Source organism: Bufo bufo, chromosome 8, assembly GCF_905171765.1.
Source record: "Bufo bufo chromosome 8, aBufBuf1.1, whole genome shotgun sequence".
In the NCBI taxonomy this organism is placed as follows: Eukaryota; Metazoa; Chordata; class Amphibia; order Anura; family Bufonidae; genus Bufo; species Bufo bufo.
The window spans coordinates 58,115,532-58,140,651 of record NC_053396.1 but is presented as its reverse complement, the minus strand read 5'-3'; the positions used below and the strand labels follow the sequence as shown (position 1 = coordinate 58,140,651).

Here is a 25,120-nt window from a genome sequence, read left to right as displayed (position 1 = left end):
TCCCTCCCTTTTCATATCGTGGACAGCCCCAAGAAGTCATTACTTCTCTAAAAAAAAAAATTGTACCAGCCCTGCATACATATGTTGAGCAGTAGGTGGCCAGTTCATGAGCTTGTCGGTATCTGGTACAATTCATGCCAGAGCTGATGTGTGGAGCTGTTACTATGGCCAAGGACAATATATGCCTTTTACAGCCCTCTGGATAAATGTGGTTCTGGCCCAGGCACACCAGCAACTTGGCCAGGTGATGGCACTGCCTCCTCCATGTTGTAATTGGGAGATTTCCATGGCAACTTTCTCTTCTGCCTCCACCTTGTCCTCAACCTCCACTGTAGGCACAGTTCAGAGTGGTCCTCCAGCATACCACCTGTGCAAAGCACGGTGTTGTCATGCTGTTCTGCGCCTGGTCAGCCTGGGTGAATGGAGTCACACCAGGGAGGAACTGCTCTGCGTAATCAACTAACTGGAGCTAGGAACCATGATCACCAATAATGGGAGGAAAATTCTGTATGGCTGCATCAGGGAGGGCTGACCAATGTGCCCTGCATGGTGCATGCCTTCAATCTGGTTGTCACCCGGTTCCTGAAGTCTTCTTCAAGACTTCTTGAAAATGTCAAGGAAACTGTGCGTGCACTTCAGCCACTCTTACCATCAAAACACACCCTCTATGAGTTGCAAAGGCAGAATGGCATTCCCCCACATCCCCATCCATATGCAACGTTTCCACACAGTGGAACTCCACCGTCCACATGTTGGTCTGACTGTAAAAGCAGAGGAAACCGGTGACCGATTTCTTGATGCAGATGGACAGGACTACACCCCAGTGTAACGTTGATGTTAGACAGTGGCAGCTCATGTGTGATACCTGCCAGGACTTTGGGATGAATGATGTAATTCGACACCTTTATGTTTTGGAGGGGATGCTGATAAATCGGACTGGTGAGAGAACAAAAGACGTAGCAGCCACCTGAGCCTTGTGGAGGTTGAACTGGCACAGGAGGAGGACGACATAAATGCCCAGGAATTCTATAAAGAACTAGGTGATTTATCTGCCCAAGCGACAGGAGAGTAGCAGGAGGAGCTATAGGGCGACGATAAAGACAATGCAGATGACCCTGACAGATCTTGGCAGTATGCAGTTGAGATGGAGGAAGGAAGTTCCTTGGATAGATGGCCAAATGCATGCTGACTTGCTTACGTAGTGACAGCCGCATTATCACCATTCGGCAGAGGAATGACTACGTTTTGGACCCACTACTGTTTTTGCCTTACCAATACTGGTCAAATACTGAAGGAAAAAACTGACCAAATACTGACCATGTGACAGAGACCATTAAAGTCCTGCATGCAGGATTTCTTTTCCATCTGAATAAAGCCGATTTCAGAGGCAAATGGCCCAAACCCATGCAAATTGAGCATGAGCACTCCATGGTCAGTTTTTTGTATCAGGATTTGATCATGTTTTAGAAACCAAAAGCAGGAGTGGGTCCAAAACATGCAAATATTTCCATCACATGTTATCTCTGTTTTGGACCCACTCCTGCTTTTGCCTTACCAATACTGATCAAATGCTGACCAACTACTGATGGCATGAAGCCGGATGCTCAAACTACAGGATCCGCTTTTTTTGGGCCGTTCTTCGGACAGATCAGAACAATGGAAAAATAAAAAGTGATGTGAACATAGCCTTATTGTTGACAACCTCCACACACGTCATGGAGCCAGTCCTTAAATTGTAGGCCACGCCGACAAATTAGACCTGGGTATATAATAGATATATTGACCTGTAAGCCGGAGTTCACAGTTCTGTTATTTGGTCAGGTATATCCAAAACTTATTGTGAGGCAAATTCAAGATCCAAGCCTACTCTTTGATTAGGTATCATGAATAGATGTGCACCTGTTCTGCTTTGGGCTGACAATCACTGACCAAATAAATGAAGTGTAAACTAAGCCTAATACTGATGCGCAGTGATTCTACATCTAACAAAAGGGATTCAAAAGCATTTGTTTGCACTGCCATAACATGCATTAAAAGAACCTCTTTTTCTCCACTACTTTATTGCCACTGCCTCCATGTCCTTATTTTTTGTCCACTAAATCATTAGGACACCTTCAGGATTTATTTATGTTTTTTGCTTTGCTGAAGGATGCTGTATTTATTTTTTTTAAAGCTAGGGGTTAGCTAGGAATGTTGGTGGCCTGCACGATTATGTGCACAGTCATATATGAGACCTGCCTGTCATTCAGACGGCCAGTAACTGTTTTGCTACCAGAAAGGACTAGAGATGCATGTTCTACACAAAGGATACAGTCTCCCTAAAGTTTAACTGCACACCGAGATAGAATAGAGTTCATGAAAAGACAAAGTACAGAGAGGAGGGGTGTGGAAAATGAGCAGCAGCACTTGTATGCAGTCTCCATTACCACAGCCCCACATTACCCCAGTGTCCTGTCCATCATCTCTGTACTTCAGCTCTACTCCATTACCACAGATATTCAGCTAAAGTTATCAGCTGTATTCAGGATCATAATCCCTGACAAGAAGAACAGAAAGGAGGATGAGGCAGCTCTTTAGCTCGTGTTGAGAAGTAACTTATCCTCCTGTGCGAGGACAGGTTTAGTGTGCACTAATAGGATGGCGGACATTCTATTTCTCCTAATGATTGCTCCCTAGACAAAACGAGCCATCATAACTAATGAAAGGTATTTAGGAATATAATTATAATAAAGTAATATTTAAAGGGGTTGTCTGGGTTCAGAGCTGAATCCAGATATACCCCCCATGTTCACCCAGGCAGCCCCCCTGATATGAGCATCGAAGCATTTTATGCTCCGATGCTCTCCTTTGCCCTGCATTTAATTGTACAGGCCAAAGGCTTTTTCTGGAGATCTGGTGACATACCAAGCTCTCCATAGGACAAGCTAAGCGCAGTCTTCTGCCTAGCAGTGAGCCCGGTTATGTCACCGGCACGGATGGGCAAGCTTTAGCTCTGCCCTAGCCTGTAAAATGGCTAGGGCAGTTCTAAAACCCGCCCATCAGTGCTGGTGACATCACCAGCAACACTGCTAGGTGGAAGCCTCTGTTTAGCAGTGTGAAAATATAAACAAAGAAGGGGTGTGGCCAGGCACCGGAGGAAGATGGCCACATAATGCCTGCTCTCCCGCACCCAGCAACAAAGACAGCCATCAGCCCGGCGCCCATACCTTGAACAGGGCTTGCAGCTGCCGAACTGCAGCCGCTGACATACTGGAACCCTTCAGAGATGGGGAAAACCCGCAGGACGCCACACAAGCCGGAGTCGGGCCTGAGGCAATTCTTTGAGCCGGAGCGCGGCAAAGATGGTGGCGTCGCGATCTCCTCACTCCGCTCTTCTCCAACTCCACCAGACCCAGAGATCCTCCCTTCACCTGCCTCACAGATATCACCGGTGAGAGCGGCTCCATACAGGTCAGAGCACCGGGTCCTACCGACTCCCCCCTTACAAGCAAAGAGCGCAGCCACCATAGCGCATGAGGGGGAGCGGGAAACGCGCCATGCTACTAGGCCAGAAGAGCCCTGAACCACACAATATGAAACAGGGCAAGGGGCACCATGAACATCATCAAAGCCCACTTGATACAGAGGAAGCCTCCTCTTCAGATGAAGGGATAACCACCCATATGACAGATGCACTAATGACATTACCCGCGTCCCTTTTTTCCAGTGTCTGAACAAGCCCTTAAATGCATGTTAATTGCCTTGAAATCCTCTCTCCATGAGAACATTACTACATTGCTGACACCTATATAAGCTTCTGTACATGCCCTTGATGCTAGAGTGCTACATATTGAAACGAAAATGGGGGAATTTGCAGAGTCTCAAAATACCATAATCGACGCTCATAATGATATAGCGGATGAGCTGCAACGAGTGAAATCTAAACTGGCTGACCTGGAAGACCGTTCACGGCGCTATAATATTAAGCTGAGAGGTATCCCAGAAATGGTCTCTCCTTCAAGCATTACCTCCTACATACAAAAATTATTCCGGTCTTTACTACCCACTTTATCAGCTCAAGACGCCATTATAGACAGAGCTCACAGGGTCCCTAGACCCACACATCTGGCAGAAATGATTCCCAGAGACACACTAGCTAGAGTGCACTTCTTTCATGTTAAAGAGGCCATACTGTCAGCCGGTCCTACCAGATCCTTTCCAAACCGTTAAGCTCTACACAGATCTTTTAGCCACAACTCTCTGCCAGAGGAAATTGCTGGCTCCAATTACCACCAAACTGAGACAGAACGACTTCCCCTACCGCTGGGGGTACCCAGTGAAGATCCTACTAACCAAGGATAGCACTTTGTACTCAATACAGACTTTAGAAGAAGGAAGAAAACTACTACTCTCATGGAACATGACTCCAGCATCAATTGAGCAGATTCAACCTCGGAAGAATACAGACCGGCAACGGAAATTTGCTTCACCCTATCCACCAGGCTGACCCCACTATCGCTCCATTAGGATCACCAGGTGCAGAGGAAAAGTTGCATACACTCCTTCTGGTAACACACCAGACTATACCCCCATACTGCTGATAGCAACCTAGAGTTGCGTCCTGTATCCTTTATCTTCTAAACTCCTCAGGGACTCTCAGACAAGTAGATGTTATACAGTTTACACAGATTTTTATGTTTGGTTGTAGTTATATTTGCTGTCCTGAGCCAGTTTTCTCCTTTGCGTCCTTATACTGACTCAATGGTTCTCCACTTTATGTCACTTAATGTGAAGGGTCTAAATTGTCCACAGAAGGAGGTCATGTTGCACCACGCTGATGTTTTGTGTGCGCAAGAAACGCATATTATGGAAAAAGATGAGCATAGATTGAATCACCATTCCTTTTGAACAATCATGCAATCGCACTCAGAAAAAAAGACAAGAGGTGTTCTAATTATTATTAGAAATACAGTTGCCTTCACATGGATCGCACAAATAATGGATCCCAGAGGTTGTTATGTGATCCTGAATAATAATATCTACACTATAGCTAACTTGTATGCACCCAATCGTAGACAAATCTCATTCCTGCATAGGCTAATGAAAAGAGTCAATAAGGTTAAACAGGGTCGCCTGTTGCTTTGCGGTGATTTTAACAGCATACTAGACCCCTCAATAGAAACCAGCAACCCCACTAGATCTGTCGACAGAGGAACTCTTTTATGTATGGAGAGCACATCATAGCACAGAAAGGGATTTTACCTTTTTCTCAGAATGCCATAGAACATACTCTCGCATTGATTTATTTTTAGTAGATCGTGCATTATTGTATAATAGCAGCAAATCTGGTATTTATTTAATCAAATGGTCAGACCATGCAGCGATAACACTTGATATTCAGGAAGGTGCTGAAGGCAACCCAGACAAAATATGGAGAAACAACACCTTTCTCCTGGGCCATTCCACATATGGGAAAGAAATAGAAAATGCCACCACAGAATTGTTTAAATTTAACACTGGTACAGCTTCTAATGTGTATTATGAATGGCAAGCTTATATACACTATGTTACTACGCTTACAAAGCATTTATACGGGGAACGCTAATGAAGATTAGCCATAAAAAAAGGAAAGCTAGGGAATAAAAGCAAAATACATTATTGGTTGAACTCTATTAACTCGAAAGATTAAACAAGAAAAGCCCCACTGTTACCACCTCCGAATCTATAGTGAATATTCGCAACCAACTAAGAAACTTGCTCCCACATAATTATGAACGAACCCTAGTTAAGACTAAGGGTACTTTCACACTTGCGTTTTTCTTTTCCGGCACTGAGTTCCGTCAAAAGGGCTCAATGCCGGAAGAGAACTGATCATTTATATCCTAATGCTTTCTGAATGGAGAGAAATCCGTTCAGGATGCATTAGGATGCATCAGTTCAGTCACTGTACGGTGTTTTCGACTGAAGACTGAAAATGGCTGAAGACTTGCCGGAATGACGGATCAGGCATTAATGTCCATTGAAATGTATTAAGTTCCAGATTGACTGATCCAGATTTTCAGTCTGCGCCTGCACAATCAAATAGGAGGAGCTGTGGGCGCAGTATGCTTCCTGTTGGTCTCTTCGTTCCAGCCTGAGAGGGAGAAGGGAGGACGGCATTGAAGGGGAGTATAACGTTTTTTTTTTTTAAGTTGGTCAACAATAAATAAATATCTGCTAGGAGAAGTAGCACCTCGGACTACTACTCCTAGCATCCACTATGTACTTGTACCACCTGCAGTCCCTATGCAAAAGTAGATAGGGCCCGAATGTGGTCCAAGTACATAGTGGATGCTAGGAGTAGGGTTAGTAGTCCTGGTTACTACCACTCCTAGCATCCACTATGTACTTGTACCACCTGCAGACCCTATGTACTTTTGCATAGAGACTGCAGGTGGTACAAGTACATAGTGAATGCTAGGGGTAGTAGTCCTGTTTACTACCACTCCTAGCATCCACTATGTGCTTGGACCACATGCAGGCCCTATCTACTTTTGCATAGGGTCTGGAGGTGGTACAAGTACATAGTGGATGCTAGGGGTAGTGGTCCTGGTTACTACCACTCCTAGCATCCACTATGTACTTATACCACCTGCGGACCCTATGTAATTTTGTATAGGGACTGCAGGTGGTACAAATACATAGTGAATGCTAGGGGTAGTAGTCCTGTTTACTACCACTCCTAGCATCCACTATGTATTTGGACCACATGTGGGCCCTATCTACTTTTGCATAGGGACTGCAGGTGGTACAAGTACATAGTGGATGCTAGGGGCAGTAGTCCTGGGTACTACCACTCCTAGTATCTACTATGTACTTGTACCACCTGTGGGCCCTAGGAACTGCAGGTGGTATAAGTGCTTAGTATATGATAGGAGTAGTGGTCCTCTCTTAAAAAACCTGAATACCACTCCTATTATTTTTTTTCAAATATAGGCAAAAAAATATAAAAGTTCAGAGACCGAACACCCTGCCCTGCCCGCAAGCCAGCTTGCCAGCCTGCCCGCAAAACAGCTGCAGCCTGCATGCAAGCCAGCCTGACTGCCACATTTTGTGATGTCCATAACAAAAAGAATGTCCAGTAAGTAATATGTTGTATTATGAAAAGTTCAAATCTAATTTTTTTTTCTACAGGCACTTCATCTTCAAGTGAGTCTGGGAGCTCTCGTGTTGGAGGAGAGCTCCCAGACTCACTTGAAGATGAAGTGCCTGTAGAAAAAAATTATAAACGTCAGCGTCGGCGACATGATACGGTATGTCAAGTTTTGAAGCATTCCCCATTGTAATATTATGACAGTATTGTAAAAATGTTCTTTTTTTATTTCACAGTCATCGTCTGCGGAGGAGATGCTTCCCGGCCAAGGGACAGCAGGAGAGGAGGAAGTCGGGGGTGGAGAACAGCAAGCGGTAGGTTTTTTATTTTATTAGATTTTTTTTTATCTCAGAAATATGTTGTGTATGTTTGTAAATTGATATTTTTTGTCTTTTATTACAGTCATCTCATCCCGTTGACTCAAAGAGAGGTCGTCGAGCCTCAGCCAGAGGAAGTTGGGGAGCACGCGGCGGTCGTGTGAGTATTTTCAAAGTCTTTTTAATTACAAATGTTTAAAACATTAACTTAATTTAATGTTATTTTTTTAGGGTTCCAGAGCCTCCGCCAGAACGGATGAGGAGGACGTCGCTGGTTTTTGGATCGACAACGACCTCCTCATCCAGATGGTGGAGGACCGACCACCAATGTGGGACCAGATCGACCACTGCCACGCAGACCATCACGCAACCCGGCTCCTCTGGCTCCAGATTTGTGAGGCTATTGTGCCTAATTGGGACGACCTCAGTGACAGTCAATGGGATGAGTGCCGTAAGTATATCGTATTTAATTTGTATACTGCTTACGTCTGCTTTTTTGTCAAAATTGGTTTTCTGTTTGGTGGAAATGGGTCACTGCTACCGATAGTTAACATAATTTTTTTTTATTGTTGTTGTGGCAGGTTCAATCAAATAGTAAACCATTTTGGATGTCCAAAAACAAAGTATTTTTAAGACAAATTTTTATTTATTTTTGTTTTGTTTTTTGTTGTTGCCAGGGACGACAATCATGGTGCAGTGGCGGTCAATGAGGGACCGCTACAAGAAGGACTTCAATGAGGAGGTTAAGCGCCCGAGTGGGTCTGGAGAAACATACAGATATTCGGCCGCATTGGGGTTCCTAAGGGTACCTACAGCTGCGAAGGTAAGATATAATGTTTATAATAATTAGGAAATTTGATCTCCAATGTATGTGTGTGGCCCAGGCAGACTGTCATTTGGCACTCTGTTCGGGACATACACATATGGATTGGGTGGTGTAAAGATGAGCAAAGCGTGATTCATATGATACATCTGAAGTTGCTTAAAAAAATAAAAATAAATACATACTGTACATAGACACTTCTCTGTACACTACTACAATGTATGGGCTCTATCTTTGTACAGTATGTTTTCATTTTTTTGGGTATGCAACTTTACATGTAGCATCTAGGCCCTCATGCGTCGCCAGAGGACCGGTAAGAGCCGGCAGGCGGACAACGAGGATCTCACAAGGCTCATTTACGAGTCCTTGATCGGATTCATCAATAGAGTTTCCGCTTTGGAGGACACTGTGTGACGTCTGCAGGAGGGGGCGGTTCTGACGTCGCAGTTGGGTCCAGTGCATCACTATTAGTTATCGTTGCTCCCCGTGATAGAACGGTTTACGCCCGACCAGCTGTTTGAGGCCCGAAGACAGGTGGACAGCGTCTTGTGGCAAGTACAGCACCGCCCCACATCCCTTCCCCCGCCCCAGACCTATCCCCCATCGAAAACTACCTATCCCCCATCCCAACTTCCTCATCCCCATCCCCGCCTCCCCATCCCCATCCCCATTCCCAAACCCCCGACCTCTTTACTCAGCACTTTTCTACCTCTCCTCCCCATTGCTTTCCTTCAACCACTTTCACCACTCCCTCAACTCTTGCTCGGTCAACTCCTTCTCCTGCCCTATCCTCCAGATTGCACACTCCCTCTGTTGTACTTCCCACAACACACAGTTATATGTCCACAGGGGCACAAGAACAAGACAGAGGGGGCCAAACCGTGTTCTGCCCTCCACCCCCCAACCTTCTACTCCAACTAGTTTATTTTCCTATTTATTTATAAATTTATTTTTACAAAAATTGTATTGAAAAATCAAAGTTATTTTGTTTTGAAAATTTGTTTTTGTGTTTTTTTTTAAGTGTATACATATAATTAACATCTCACATCGCTTGAGGAGCGACCAATACTTATGTCACTCCACCAGTGCTGGGAGAAAACTGATAGTGTGTATAACCGGCCTGACATAATCTCCCAGCGCCAGTGGAGCGACACAAGTATGTGTCGCTTCTCCAGTGTGGGGAGATTAGGTTGACAAATATTGTGTGTAAACAGGCCTGACATAATCTACCAGCGCCAGTGGAGCGACACTAGTATGTGTCGCTCCTCCAGAGTGGGGACATAAATATACGAAACAAGACTCAATGTACGGTGATAAACAAATTTTAATGAACATAAAATTAAATATACAACTATTAGGCAACAATACACCCCACTGTAACCACCCGCATAAACAGGCAACCGAACATAATCACATTAACCGTTCCTGGAAAATTAATCGCAAATTGTTTGTACAAATTGGTCCTGCCAATCCCCCTTCCGGCATCCGAGCAGAAATAATCTGCAAAATAGTCTCTCATCCTTGGAACCACTACACTTGACCGCGGTCCAAAATTTTGAATGCTGGCCATCTCGCTGTCCTCCGGTATCTGCTCCACATATAGGGGTTCTTTTTTAAGGAGGTAGTTGTGTAACACAACAGCAGACTTTACCACCTCATCGACAGTTTCAACTTTCATATGAATGGGTTTAGTGAAAATCCTCCATTTTGCAACCAAAATCCCGAATGTGCATTCCACCACCCTTCGAGCCCTGGTCAAGCGGTAGTTGAATGAGCGTTTTTTTTTAATTTAATCCGCGGCTGGAATATGGTTTCAGAAGATTTCCACACATTTGGAAGGCCTCATCAGCAACCAAAACAAACGGCATGGGTGGTGCATCTGTACCTGGCAGTGGTTGAGGCGGAGGAAAATCAAATAGTCTGTTATATAGACTGCGGCCCATATAAGAATTTTTAAAAACCATTGAATCGTTGGTGTGTCCATAGGCCCCTACGTCGACGGCAACAAAACGATATTGGGCATCAGCGATGGCCATTCGGATAATAGAGAAATATTTCTTGTAGTTGAAAAACTCTGATCTGGTGCCTTGGGGCTTGATAATCCTAATATGTTTCCCGTCTACCGCACGGATGCAATAGGAAACAATTTTGGGACAAACCTCCCAAAATGTTTATTCAATTTCTGTCCAATTTTGGAGAGTTGGATGTGGGATAAATTCCTCATGTATTTGTTCCCACAAAACACGGCATGCCTCCTTTACAATAATGGAAACTGTTGATCCCAAGCCGAAATTGAAAATGGAGTGATGTGAAACTTTCTCCAGTTGCCAAAAAAAAAAATATATATATATATATATATATAGGGTAAATAATAGTAAAATACTTTTCAAAAAAAATACAATACAAAAGGTACATTAATTGTACGCAATTCTTTGGGATCTTATGGCCATTCATTTGTTATGTTGTAATTTTCTCCGGCCAAATTATTTTTTTGAAAATGCAATGATAGGCGGGGCTCTCCATAGTGAACAATAGGTGTATGCTTAAGACTACAATTGCTCACAGTGCTTTCAACATCGGTAATGGCCAATATATGGGTAAAATCGTGACCATACAAGATGTTGAAGTCACAGTGAACAATACTAATGCAGAGCCTCATTGGCATGCGCAATTCTGCACTTTGTACAGTGATGCTTGAAAAAATTAGGAGATTTCTCTAACATGGGGTTCTGAAAGATTTATGGTGTCACCTTAAAACCATAAAAATCAACCTTAAAACATTATGCTAAAAATAAAGTTAACAATATATAATAATGACATTTTTTTTATTTACCTTATAGCCAGCAATAAGCGTTCTGCTGGGGAAACTGTGGCGGAAAGTGGTGTCCTGTCTTTGGATGCGAGGTGACACCAGTTGTAAGAGATCATCAAAACTTTCAACGCTCATCCGTAAGTAATTCAAAAACTTTTCTGTATAATCCCTCAATTCAGGAAACAGAGGTTATTGGATGCACCCAATAGCGACGCTGACGACGCCGTCTGGCTCTAAGACGTCTTCTCCAGCGTGAAACAAGGATTAGAGCCTGAAATCCAAAACGAATATGGTCCGGCATCATCTTTGCAATCTTCAGAGGAAGCATCTGAGGGGTAAGTGACCTTCGCTTGTCTTTTATAGCCACTGTACTATTTGCATAAGTAATTTAATCTTTTTGATCTTTGAAAATTTTAATACTGGATCCGTCTTTCCGTTTGAAACCGGATGATAACGGCTGATCCGGCGAAAACATACCTCCGTTTTCATGCGGTTTGACGGATCCGGCCGTTGCTTTCCTGCGCCGGAACTATGGATCCGGTGTATAAAAACATGTACAGCGATGGAACTGCTTGCCGGATAACTCTGCTGCAAGTGTGAAAGTAGCCTAAAGGCAAATACTATGCACAAAACAATAAAGCTGGTAAACTCTTAGCTTCCAGATTAAAGCTCCAGCACACACGTTCTAGAATTCCTTACATTAAACATCAGGCAACTGGGGCTAACTCACAGACCCTAGAGAAATAACTGCCCAATTTAAAGAATATTACCACACCCTCTACAATATAGAGAACCAACAATCTCCTCTAGATAATATAATCACATCGACGCAAGACTTCTTAGACCATGCAAATTTACCGGACTTGACTGACCAACAATTGGCTTTTCTCTGCTCCCCCATCACCATAGCAGAAATTATTGGTGCTATTAAAGTGCTGCCTTCTGGAAAAACTCCAGGCCCAGACGGTCTCTCAAGCGAATTCTATAAAAGATTTTCCACACTGATATCCCCCTGCCTGGAATCTGTGTTCCAACAGGCTGCACAGAGTGTCCCCTTCCCATCCGAGATGTTATCTGCACTAATAGTCACGCTGCCCAAGCCAGGGAAGCCAGCCGATGTTCCTCAGAACTTTAGCCCTATATCCCTTTTGAATGTGGATATTAAGTTATATGCAAATATACTGGCATCCAGATTGTCACATGTCGTACCTTTCTTGGTGCAGACAGGATTTGTCATGGGAAGGCAGGCCTTTGATAATACTAGACGTGTCTTGAACATCTTGGATTACGCAGAAGTAAATAGGGTCCCAATGGTGGAGGTTACGCTGGACGCCGAGAAGGCGTTTGACCGTATTAACTGGTCCTTCGCCTTCTCGGTATTACGACATATGGGCTTTAAGGGGGCAATACTCTCAGCAATCCAAAACCTCTACAGTAACCCAACAGCAAGAGTTTTTTCTAATGGAGCTCTTTCTGAGCCTTTACAAATTGGGAATGGGACGCGCCAGGGGTGTTCTTTGTCTCCGCTGATATTTGCGCTGACCATTGAACCTTTGGCCCAGCACCTCCGCTTAGATGAAAATATCAAGGGAATCAGTATAGGAGGCAAAGAACACCTTATATCTCTATATGCGGACAATATCATACTCACCCTAACCGAGCCAATCAGTTCGTTACAACGTGCTTTAGATATCATCTCTAGATATGGCTTTTTGTCATATTATAAGATGAATGTATCCAAGTCCCAGGTGCTGCCCCTGAATCTCCACCAGGAGACTCTTTAATCAATGAAATCTGCCATCCAATTGGACTGGCAAGACAAAAAGATAAAATACCTAGGTATTCAACTTACTAAGACCCCGTCAATGCTTTATTCCTATAATTATGAACCGCTATTGAAAATTATAGAACAAGACGTATCTACCTTTACAAAACATGACGTTTCTTGGGTGGGCAGAATAGCCACCTTCCAGATGTTTACATTGCCCAAAGTGTTGTATATCTTCCGGACTCTTCCCTTGGCCCTACCCAATAGTTTTTTTCTGAAAGCTAAACAGCTACTCAATAAGTTTATTTGGGGGAATAGGAAGCCTAGTCTCATACACCTTGATGATCTGGAGGAGATGGAAGGGAGGAATGGGACTACTATGTCTACATCGCTATTATGTAGCTACCAACCTCTCCATCCTGAAGAACTGGTGGACAGAAGCCAAAAACACTGGGTTTACATAGAACAAAGTGCAATTCCGACCCATAACCTTAAGGCCCCTTTCACACGAGCGAGTATTCCGTGCGGATGCGATGCGGGAGGTGAACGCATTGCACCCGCACTGAATACCAACCCATTCATTTCTATGGGGCTGTGCACACGAGCGGTGATTTTCACGCATCACTTTTGCGTTGCGTGAAAATTGCAGCATGCTCCTCTTTGTGCGTTTTTCACGTAACGCAGGCCCCATAGAAATGAATGGGGTTGCGTGAAAATCGCAAGCATCCGCAAGCAAGTGCGGATGCAGTGCGATTTTCACGCACGGTTGCTAGGAGACGATCGAGATGGAGACCCGGTCATTATTATTTTCCCTTATAACATGGTTATAAGCGAAAATAATAGCATTCTGAATACAGAATGCATAGTAAAACAGCGCTGGAGGGGTTAAAAATAAAATAAAAAATCATTTAACTCACCTTAATCCACTTGATTGCGTAGCCCGGCATCTCCGTCTGTCTCTTTTACTAAATAGGACCTGTGGTGAGCATTAATTATAGTTCAAGGACCTGTGATGACGTCACTCCGGTCATCACATGGTACGTCACATGATCTTTTACCATGGTGATTCACGGAGATGCCGGGCTACGCGATCAAGTGGATTAAGGTGAGTTAAATGATTTTTTTATTTTTTTAACCCCTCCAGCGCTGTTTTACTATGCATTCTGTATTCAGAATGCTATTATTTTCCCTTATAACCATGTTATAAGGGAAAATAATACAATCTACAGAACACCGATCCCAAGCCCGAACTTCTGTGAAGAAGTTCGGGTTTGGGTACCAAACATGTGCGATTTTTCTCCCGCGAGTGCAAAACGCATTACAATGTTTTGCACTCGCGCGGAAAAATCGCGGGTGTTCCCGCAACGCACCCGCACATTTTCCCGCAACGCCCGTGTGAAAGAGGCCTTAAGGCCTTATTGCTTGGCTCAGTGCTAGACCCAAATCTGAAAATTATCGAGTCATATATAGTACAACACTCAATAGAGCTATGGCGCAAATTCCACTTCTCGGTAGCTACACCATCAAGGGATTGCATTGCGATAGCTCCTTTGGAATCCCTAGGAACATTAATAGATAATATATCTTTAACTTACTGGACACAAAGAGGGATAGACACAATCCAACGATTGTATTCTCAACAGACATTGCTGTCTTTTACAGATCCACATGAGACCTATGAAATCCCACATAGAGATTTCTACAAGTACCTGCGGTTGAGACATCTACTTAACTCTCTACATTAGACTCCTCCCTCCTTTAATGCTGATATCATAACCCTTTTTAAACTTACCTCTCCTAGGACTAAGATACTGAGACCGATAAATTACATTCTATCACAAACCACGACATTTGTGAAAACAACCCCCATCATAACTTGGGAGAAGGAAACGGGAAGGAAATACACAGCTGAATCCTGGAATAGGGCCATTCTCTTTTCCTCTAAGGCTGGGTTCACACTTGAGCGTTTTACAGCGCGTTCAAACGCGCTGTAAAACGCTCAACACATGAAAACCAATGCTTCCCTATGGCCCTGGTTCTCACTTGAGCGTTTTACAGCGCGTTTCGAACCATAATAGGTTATGTTTTAGTGATTGAAAAACTGGTGGTGGTGCGGCACTGGAGAGAGCCAAAACCTCTGGATTTGAAGGAGGTAGAAGCAGCACTCAACACTACATATGCCTATGAAAACAATACTTTCTTACAGGGTATTACACAATACCAAGGAAGACAAAATGTGGCAATTGTGGTCAACACACCCTTCATGTAAACACTGAATATTTGATTGGACAAACTGGGGCTCAGGGACGATACACCGTTGTTTTTTATTTTACTATCCTTCAATATGTTCACATTGTAATTTCCCTGTGTCATAATTGAAATGGTAATTGTTTACAAAACAAATTGACAACATACTCTGAATGCATATATGCAATGTATCTTAACCTCTTAGGGACCAGGCTCATTTTCACCTTAAGGACCAGGCTCATCTTCACCTTAAGTACCAGGCCATTTTTTGCAAATCTGACCAGTGTCACTTTATGTGGTGATAACTTTAAAACGCTTTGACTTATCCAGGCCATTCTGAGATTGTTTTTTTTGTCACATAGTGTACTTCATGACACTGGTAAAATGAAGTAAAAAATTTACATTTTTATTTATAAAAAAAAAAACTAATTTACCCAAATTTTGGAAAAATTAGCAAATTTCCAAGTTTTCATTTCTCTACTTCTATAATACATAGTAATACCTACAAAAATAGTTATTAATTTACATTCCCCATATGTATGCTTCATGTTTGGATCATTTTGGGAATGACATTTTAGTTTTTGGGGACGTTACAAGGCTTAGAAATTTGGAAGCAAATCTTGAAACTTTTCAGAAATTTTCAAAAACCCAAATTTTTTGTCACTTTGTGAGGCTTACCATAATAGAAACCACCCAAAAATGAAATACACCCCTCAAGGTATTCAAAACTGATTTTACAAAAGTCGTTAACCCTTTAGGTGTTCCACAAAGGTTAATGGCAAATAGAGATTAAATTAGAGAATTATAAATGTAAAATGATACATTTTCCATTTTAATCAATTTTTTCCAGCAACAAAGCAAGGGTTAACAGCCAAACAAAATGCTATATTTATTGCCCGATTCTGCAGTTTGCAGAAACACCCCATATGTGACCGTAAACAACTGTACGGGCAAACGGTAGGGCGTAGAGGGAAAGGTGCGCTGTGTGGTTTTTAGAAGGCAGATTTTGCTGGACTGGTTTATTTACACCATGTCCCATTTGAAGCCCCCCTGATGCACCCCTAGAAAAGAAACTCCATAAAAGTGACACCATTTTGTAAACTACGGGATAAGGTGGCAGTTTTGTTGGGACTATTTTTAGGGTACATATGATTTTTGGTTTATCTATATTACATTTTTGTGAGGCAAGGTTACCAAAAATAGAGATTCTGAAATTTCATCTCCATTTGACATAAACTGTTGAGGAACACCTAAAGGGTTAATAAAGTTTATAAAATCAGTTTTGATTACCTTAAGGGGTGTAGTTTCTTAGATGGGGTCGCTTTTATGGAGTTTCTACTCTAGGGGTGCATCAGGAGGGCTATCCTAGAGTATTTAAATGAAAATAAGTGTATTACATCATATCAGCATGGGTTTATGAGGGATCTGTCCTGTTAAAATTATTTAATCAGTTTCTATGAAGAATTAAGTTCTAGACTGGACCAGATTGGGTCTTCGGATGTCATATATCTAGATTTCTTGGAGAATGCTAGACTGAGGAAAAATTGTGTATTGAGTTTGTACAGTACATACTCTAATTGGGTCACCGTCAGTAGTGGGGTACAACAGGAGGCAGTATTGGGCCCTATTCAATATATTAATCATCTTGTAGAGGGATGGCACAGTAAAATATCAGTCTTTTCTGATTCTCAGGGAATTAAGAAAATTAAAATACTTAAAGGGGTTGTCTGGGTTCTGAGCTGAACCTGGACATATCCCCATTTTCACCCCTCTGGCCCCTCTAACATGAGCATTGGAGCTTGCTTGTTTATATTTTCTGTTTTCAATCATTTTTATTTGGTTTTAACACATTAACCTGTTCTGGACACATGACGTACCGGTACGGCATGTTGTCCTGGTACTTAAGGACACATGATGTACCGGTACGTCATGTGTAGTTCCGATCACCGCTGCCCGGCGGGTGGTGATCGGAACTGGGTGCCTGCTCAAATATCCTTTTTTTTATAAAATTTTTAATTTTTTGGGTCTGTTAGGTTTAGGGTACGTTCGTGAACACCTGTGCCCCCAAACACGCACACCAAATAAAGTTTAACACGCACACACACACACACTCCCCTATGGCCCGCCGGATGTTCTCGGCCAAGGAGGCATACGCCCAGCTTGCCTCCGAGTCCGAGAGCCCCAGTGAGGACGAGGATGACCCCACTTTCCTTTTCTCATCCGCGTCCTCCTCATAATCTAGCGATGATGATGAGCCCCCAAGGCGGCGGAGCAAGGGGACCGCCATGCAGATAATGCAGCATGTCCTCCCCAAGGTGATCCTGCCTATGACCGCCTGTACAAAATCAGGCCGGTCATTGATCACTTTGGGGCCAAATTTGTGCAGGCCTATGTACCTGGAAGGGAGGTCGCGGTTGATGAGTCTCTCATTGCTTTCAAGCGGAGACTCCTTTTCCGCCATTATGTTCTCTCAAAGCGGGCAAGGTATGGCGTGAAGCTGTACAAACTTTGTGAGAGTACCTCAGGGTACACTTACAAGTTTTGTGTGTACGAGGGGCGAGATTCCCGTATTCAACCCCCAGAAGGTCCCCCCACTCTGGGTGTTTGCGGGAAACTTGTGTGGGACGTTATGCCCCCACTGCTAGATAAGGGTTACCACCTGTACGTGGATAACTTTTATACTAGTATCCCTTTGTTCCAGTCCCTCGCCGCCAGATCCACGTCCGCTTGTGCGACCGTGCAGAAAAATCAACACGGCCTCCCTACCCACCCTCTTTAGGTACCTATCCCCAGGGGTGAGACCCGTGCCCTTACCACTGGAAACCTTATAATGCAATGCACAAAGCCCGGGCATGGTACAAAAAAGTTGCGGTCTACTTGGTGCAGGTTGCCTTGAACAACTCTTTTGTGCTGTCCCGGAGCGCTGGCAACACAGGGAAATTCCTTCAGTTCTATGAGGCAGTCCATAAGTCCCTGATCTTTTCGGACCGGGAAAGAGCAGGCCGGAGTACCTCGGGAACTGGAGGCGCCCGGATCGTCCCTGACCAACACTTTACAGGTGTGGTCCCCCATACTTGAAAGAAGGGACTGACCCAAAAATGGTGCAAAGTGTGTCACAGGAGGGGGATACGGAAGGACACCACCACTCAGTGTGACACGTGCCCCGATCATCCGGGCCTCTGCATTATTGGTTGCTTCAGGGAGTACCACACTTCCATGGAGTACTAAATTTATATTCCCCTTCCCCAATTTAGCCACTGACAATCGGATAAAAAACTATGGTTCTTAGACTTGAGACACTAAAACATAAATTGTTTAAAAAAAAATATTAGTAAAACTAAAATAAATAAAAAAGTAGACCTATTAGGTATCGCCACGTCCTTAAGAATCTGCTCTATAAAAATACCCCATAACCTAACCCCTCAGATGAACAAGGTAAAAAAAAAAAAAAAACTGTGCAAATTTTTTTTTTTTCTCACCTTACATCACTAAAATTGTAATAGCAAGCGATCAAAAAGTCATATGCCCCCAAAACAAGTGCCAATAAAACCGTCCTCTCATCCCGCAAAAAATGAGCCCCTACCTAAGATAATCGGATAAAAACTTTAAAAAATCTCACTCTATGGAGATACTAAAATGTGTTTTTTTTTTGGTTTATAAAAAGTTAATATAGTGTAAAAGATATAAATACATTTTAAAAAAGTAGACATATTAGGTATCGCCGCGTCCGCAAAAATCTGCTCTATAAAAATACCCAATGACCTAACCCCTCAGATGAACACGGTCAAAAAAATGAAATAATAACGGTGTCAAAATAGCAATTTTTTGCAAATTTTCCATTTTAATCCATTTTTTTCCAATAACAAAGCAAGAGTTAACAGCCAAACAAAACTTAATATTTATTTCCCTGATTCTGCAGTTTACAGAAACACCCCATATGTGGTTGTTAACTGCTGTATGACCAAACGGCAGGGCACAGAAGGAAAGGAACGCCATATGGTTTCTGGAAGGCAGATTTTGATGGCCTTTTTTTTTGGCACCATGTCCCATTTGGTGCCGGAAAACTAGTACGAGACCCAGAGCTGCTCGTACTAGTGTGGGCCACAGGGTCCCCTTGCTCCGCCGCCTTAGGGGCTCATCAACATTGCTAGATTATGAGGAGGACGCGGATGAGAAAAGGAAAGTGGGGTCATCCTCGTCCTCACTGGGGCTCTCGGACTCGGAGGCAAGCTGGGCGTATGCCTCCTCGGCCGAGAACATCCGGCGGGCCATAGGGGAGTGAGTGTGTGTGTGTGTGCGTGTTAAACTTTATTTGGTGTGCGTGTTTGGGGGCACAGGTGTTCACGAACGTACCCTAAACCTAACAGACCCCAAAAATTTAAAATTTAATAAAAAAAGGATATTTGAGCAGGCACCCAGTTCCGATCACCACCCGCCGGGCAGCGGTGATCGGAACTACACATGACGTACCGGTACATCATGTGTCCTTAAGTACCAGGACAACATGCCGTACCGGTACGTCATGTGTCCAGAACAGGTTAATGTGTTAAAACCAAATAAAAATGATTGAAAACAGAAAATATAAACAAGCAAGCTCCAATGCTCATGTTAGAGGGGCCAGAGGGGTGAAAATGGGGATATGTCCAGGTTCAGCTCAGAACCCAGACAACCCCTTTAAGTATTTTCATTTTCTTAATTCCCTGAGAATCAGAAAAGACTGATATTTTACTGTGCCATCCCTCTACAAGATGATTAATATATTGAATAGGGCCCAATACTGCCTCCTGTTGTACCCCACTACTGACGGTGACCCAATTAGAGTATGTACTGTACAAACTCAATACACAATTTTTCCTCAGTCTAGCATTCTCCAAGAAATCTAGATATATGACATCCGAAGACCCAATCTGGTCCAGTCTAGAACTTAATTCTTCATAGAAACTGATTAAATAATTTTAACAGGACAGATCCCTCATAAACCCATGCTGATATGATGTAATACACTTATTTTCATCTAAATACTCTAGGATAGCATCTTAGTAAACTTTAAAACAGTTTACTAACAATAGATGTTAAACTTACAGATGTAGGGGGAGATTTATCAAAACTGGTGTAAAGGAAAAGTGACTTAGTTGCGCATAATAACCAATAAGTCTACCCTTAATTTTCCAAATGAGCTCTGAAAATTGAAAGGAGGAATCTGATTGGTTGCTATGGGTAAATAAGACAGTTTTCGTTTTTACCAGTTTTGATAAAAATCTTATGTTATTTGGACTCATTTTGACCCCTTTTTTAAATGTTGGTACCACATTTGCTATGCACCAGCCCTGTGACACAGTGCACCAGTTGGGAAAGGTAAATTAACTTTAGTTATCAAAGAACCCATTTCCTTAATAAAGGTAAACAGGTTTCATCTTCCCAGTTTATATCTGGGTAGTTGAAGTCCCCCATAATAACTACCTCATTATAATTTGCCAACTTATTCATTTCCATTAATAGTAGAATTTCTGTGTTATATTAGTTGGCTTATAACAACCCTTATCAGTATTCTATTATTGTTTTCTCTGTGTATTTCTACCCACAGTGTGTTTCCCCCACTTATATATTCATATTGCGGGGGCTTTAGAAAGGACTTTACATAAAAGCAAACCCCTCCCCCTTTACGTTTTTTACAATCCTTTCTAACCAGATTAATGAATAAGCAATATAGAGGCTCACCTGTCTATAGGTAGAGAACCGGTGCTCTTGTCGGGTTTGACTCACCTAGTCAAAAAGGTTGGGTAAGGGTCCATTCACAAGTCCGTAATGAACTGCGGATCCGCAATACACCCGGCCGACACCCCCCATAGAACTGCCTATTCTTGTCCGCAATTGAGGAAATGCGGATGCGGACACTGTGCACACTGTGTGCTGTCCGCATCTTTTCTGTCCCCATAAAGAATGAATGGGTCCGCACCCGTTCCGCAAAATTGGGGAACGGATGCGAACCCATTTGCGACGTGTGAATGGACCGTAAAAATGAATAAATCTATTGGAACGAAAGGCACTCTGTGACCACCCAGAGATATCTTAAAAAAATAAAGCTTTAGTGGCAATTTAAATTACATTAAGATACAATTAATAACGGCGCATAAAAGAGGCTAAAATACTTCAAAACCAGTCATGTACAATAACCTGTGTGGCGCATGGGCAGGAGACACTAGCCTCCAGGATCAGGCGGATGGCTACTGACCATGCAAGCCACACCAACCAATCAAACAACCACCTGCACAGTAAACACGCTTCCTCAACCGCCAAAAACGTTCAATATATCCTTCTATGTAAGAAGCTGCTGGCATTCATAAAATATAACAATCCTCCTTATAACATAAAGTGTAAAAGGCAAATACATTTGATATAATAAAACAAAATAAAATATTACAAAATAAAATGGCACCGATAGTACTGTTAGATCTACTAAGCTATAACAAATATTAAGAGTGTGCCAGTATACCACTCGAGATTAGTGTATTCCACAGGACATCAGCTGCAGTCAGATCAATGCTTAATGTCCACTTGTTAGTAAAGGGTTTGTACCGCGTTTAATTGTATATACACAGGTCTGAGTCGGATATATAAATTGGTATATAGAATCTATAATGTCCATAAGAGGTTGTCTCTTCCAAAGATGTTCGTACTGGCTGTTTGTTAGTTTGCCATATCTGTTAAGCAGTTAATATCAAATGCCACTTAATTGATGTTATGTCCATTGAGGAGGAAATGGTCCTGCTTCAAACCAAACTATGATTGCTAAATCTTACTGTGTGCAAAGGTGTCGTTATCCAATGTCACTGAGTTAGTATTGTTATCCAGTGTCGTTGAGTTAGTATTGTGTCCATTTTATCATCATAATGGTACAGATGATATAGCCCTTTACAAAAAAAATCTATCGGTAGCGCCGCTACACCGCGGCGTCCCACGTCAGTACCTTAGTATCTGTTACCTCCTTCCTGAAGACCGCTCTGACCGTAATGCCTCTACTCCCGACTACGTTCAGTGTGATCTCCGAGGTGCCTGGCATCTCACGTGGTCCTGTGTGAAGGTTCGGCGTCCCACGTGTTCCTTTGCGCCGACTTCAGGTTTCACAGTCCTGTAGTTTGTTGGGGAGGAGGATCAGATAATCAGAAGAGCGCTTGTCCTATTTCTTGAGAGCGCGGTTTTAGTACATATCCATGGATATTCAAAGTGGGTCTTGGGGTTTACAGGTGTATATCACAAACCAGACGCGTTTAGGAGTGTTAGCTAACTCCTTCATAAGTGGTTACCTGTTTTGCCATATCCTACCCACTTTTATAGTCAACTAATAGGTCACTTGAGATAGTGATCGTTTCAAAAATCCACACTGGATCCATACCTATCTCCTGTGTATTTTGTTGATGTCTGTCATGCCTTAATCTGTCGTATTGATGATCTGACCACATAATTGACTTATAGATGATAAAGCACACAGTGTTCTACAGCCTCTCGCAAAAAAACACAATAGCTTGTAAAAAAAAATGCAATAGCGGTTCCTCCGCGTTTTTAGTGCGTTTTTTTGCGTTCTTATGTGCTTCCCACTATATCATTGCTTGTTCATTATATCTTTTCATAACAAAATGTTTATTTTATCAAAAATTGGGTATTTCATCAGAAAGCTGACGTTTAAATGTTGGAACACAGCATGATTCTGAGGTACGGCCCACTAGTATATTGCAGTGGTGATCATTTCAAGAATTCATACTAGATCCATACCTATCTTCTACACTTATCTAACAATTGTATATAAATGTCCCAATCTGTCATATTTAAAAACTGATCGTATATTTAATTATTAGATGATACAGAACAAATTTTTCTTCAGCATCCATTAGCAAACGAAGCAGCGGTTTTACTGCGCTTCTAATGCGTTTTTACACCTGGATGTATCCATAACTGTATCTTTTAATGCTTGTTGAGTAGGTTCTTGTCCCTGACCTTAAGAAGATGATTCGAAACAGTGGTTTGGAAGGGCTGTATGGGGGAAACTGACTCGAGGAACAGGGCAGAGGCCCACCACCAAGGGGAGATCGGAGTGTTAGTAGAACAGCCTGACGCCGATTTCCCATCAGCGAGGGGCTCCCACCCCAGATCTACAGAAAACCGAACAGTTTTAATTCTGCGTTGAGACCTCCCGGCAGAAGTATATTAACCCCTTAAGGACTTAGGGCGTACCGGTACGTCCTGTTTCCAGAGTGCTTAAGGACTCAGGGCGTACCGGTACGTCCTAAGTTTAAATCGCGATTGCCGCTCAGGCGGGGGTTAATCGCAACAGGATGTCCGCTGAAATCATTCAGCGGGCATCCTGTCAGAACGCCGGGGAGAGGTCCCGTGACCCCCCCGTGTCGGCGATCGCCGCAAACCGCAGGTCAATTCAGACCTGAGGTTTGCTGCTTTTACCTATTGCGGTGGTGGCGTGTGGCGGTGCCATCGGGTCCCCATGTGGCTGTAGGGGGGACCCGATGGCATGGAAGGCAGCGCGATGTCTAAGGAAGGCATCGCGCTGCCTTCCGGTGAAGAGCCTGTGAGATCCAGCCCCCTGTGAGATCCAGGCCGGAAGCTGTATGAGTAATACTCACAGTATTACTCATACAGCCAATGCATTCCAATACAGAAGTATTTGAATGCATTGTAAAAGGGATTAGACCCCCAAAAGTTGAAGTCCCAAAGTGGGACAAAAAAAAGTTCAAAAAAAGTTAAACAAATAAAGTTTTCCCTTCCAAAAATTTAAAGTTTCAAGTAAAAATAAACAAAAACGTCATTTTCTCCAGAAAAAGTTAAAAAAAATGTGAAAAAAATAGGAAAAGAAAAAAAAGTACACATATTAGGTATCGCCGCGTCCGTATCGACCGGCTCTATAAAAATATCACATGACCTAACCCCTCAGATGAACACCATAAAAAATAAAAAATTAAAACTGTGCTAAATAAACCATTTTTTTGTCACCTTACATCACAAAAAGTACAACAGCAAGCGATCAAAAAGGCGTTTGCCCACCAAAATAGTACCAATCTAACCATCACCTCATCCCGCAAAAAATTAGCCCCTACCTGAGACCATCGCCCAAAAAAAAAATAAAAAATATGGCTCAGAATATGGAGACACTAAAACACAATTTTTTTGGTTTCAAAAATGATATTATTGTGTAAAACTTACATTAATAAAAAAAAAGTATACATATTAGGTATCGCCGCGTCCATATTGACCGGCTCTATAAAAATATTACATGACCTAACCCCTCAGATAAACACCGTAAAAAATAAAAAATAAAAACTGTGCTAAATAAACAATTTTTTGTCACCTTACATCACAAAAAGTGTAATAGCAAGCGATCAAAAAGTCATATGCACCACAAAATAGTGCCAATCAAACCGTCATCTCATCCTGCAAAAAATCTGACCCTACCTAAGATAATCGCCCAAAAACTGAAAAAAACTATGGCCCTCAGAATATGGAGACACTAAAACATTATTTTTTTTGCTTAAAAAATGAAATCATTGTGTAAAACTTACATAAATAAAATAAAAGTATACATATTAGGTATCGCCGCATCCGTGACAACCTGGTCTATAAAAATATCATATGATCTAACCTGTCAGATGAATGTTGTAAATAACAAAAAATAAAAACGGTGCCAAAACAGCTATTTCTTGTTACCTTGCCTCACAAAAAGTGTAATATAGAGCATCCAAAAATCATATGTACCAACAAAACTGCCACCCTATCCCATAGTTTCTAAAATGGGGTCACTTTTATGGAGTTTCTACTCTAGGGGTGCATCAGGGGGGCTTCAAATGGGACATGGTGTAAAAAAAAACAGTTCAGCAAAACCTGGCTTCCAAAAACCGTATGGCATTCCTTTCCTTCTGCGCCCTGCCGTGTGCCCGTACAGCGGTTTACGACCACATATGGGGTGTTTCTGTAAACTACTGAATCAGGGCCATAAATATTGAGTTTGGTTTGGCTGTTAACCCTTGTTTTGTAACTG

The 25,120-nt window shown here is 42.6% G+C and overlaps 1 protein-coding gene and 1 long non-coding RNA gene across 2 annotated transcripts in view; one reads left to right on the top strand and one right to left on the bottom strand.

Moving 5' to 3' along the window:
• Positions 1 to 25,120, bottom strand: part of KLF8 (Kruppel like factor 8) — a 293,082-nt gene that overhangs the window by 67,147 nt on the left and 200,815 nt on the right. The window lies entirely within an intron of this gene.
• LOC120977122 lies at positions 1,702 to 7,421 on the top strand. Its single transcript, XR_005773825.1, has 4 exons — positions 1,702 to 1,712; positions 2,589 to 2,590; positions 7,254 to 7,271; positions 7,348 to 7,421. It is a non-coding gene; the product is annotated as an uncharacterized LOC120977122 (long non-coding RNA).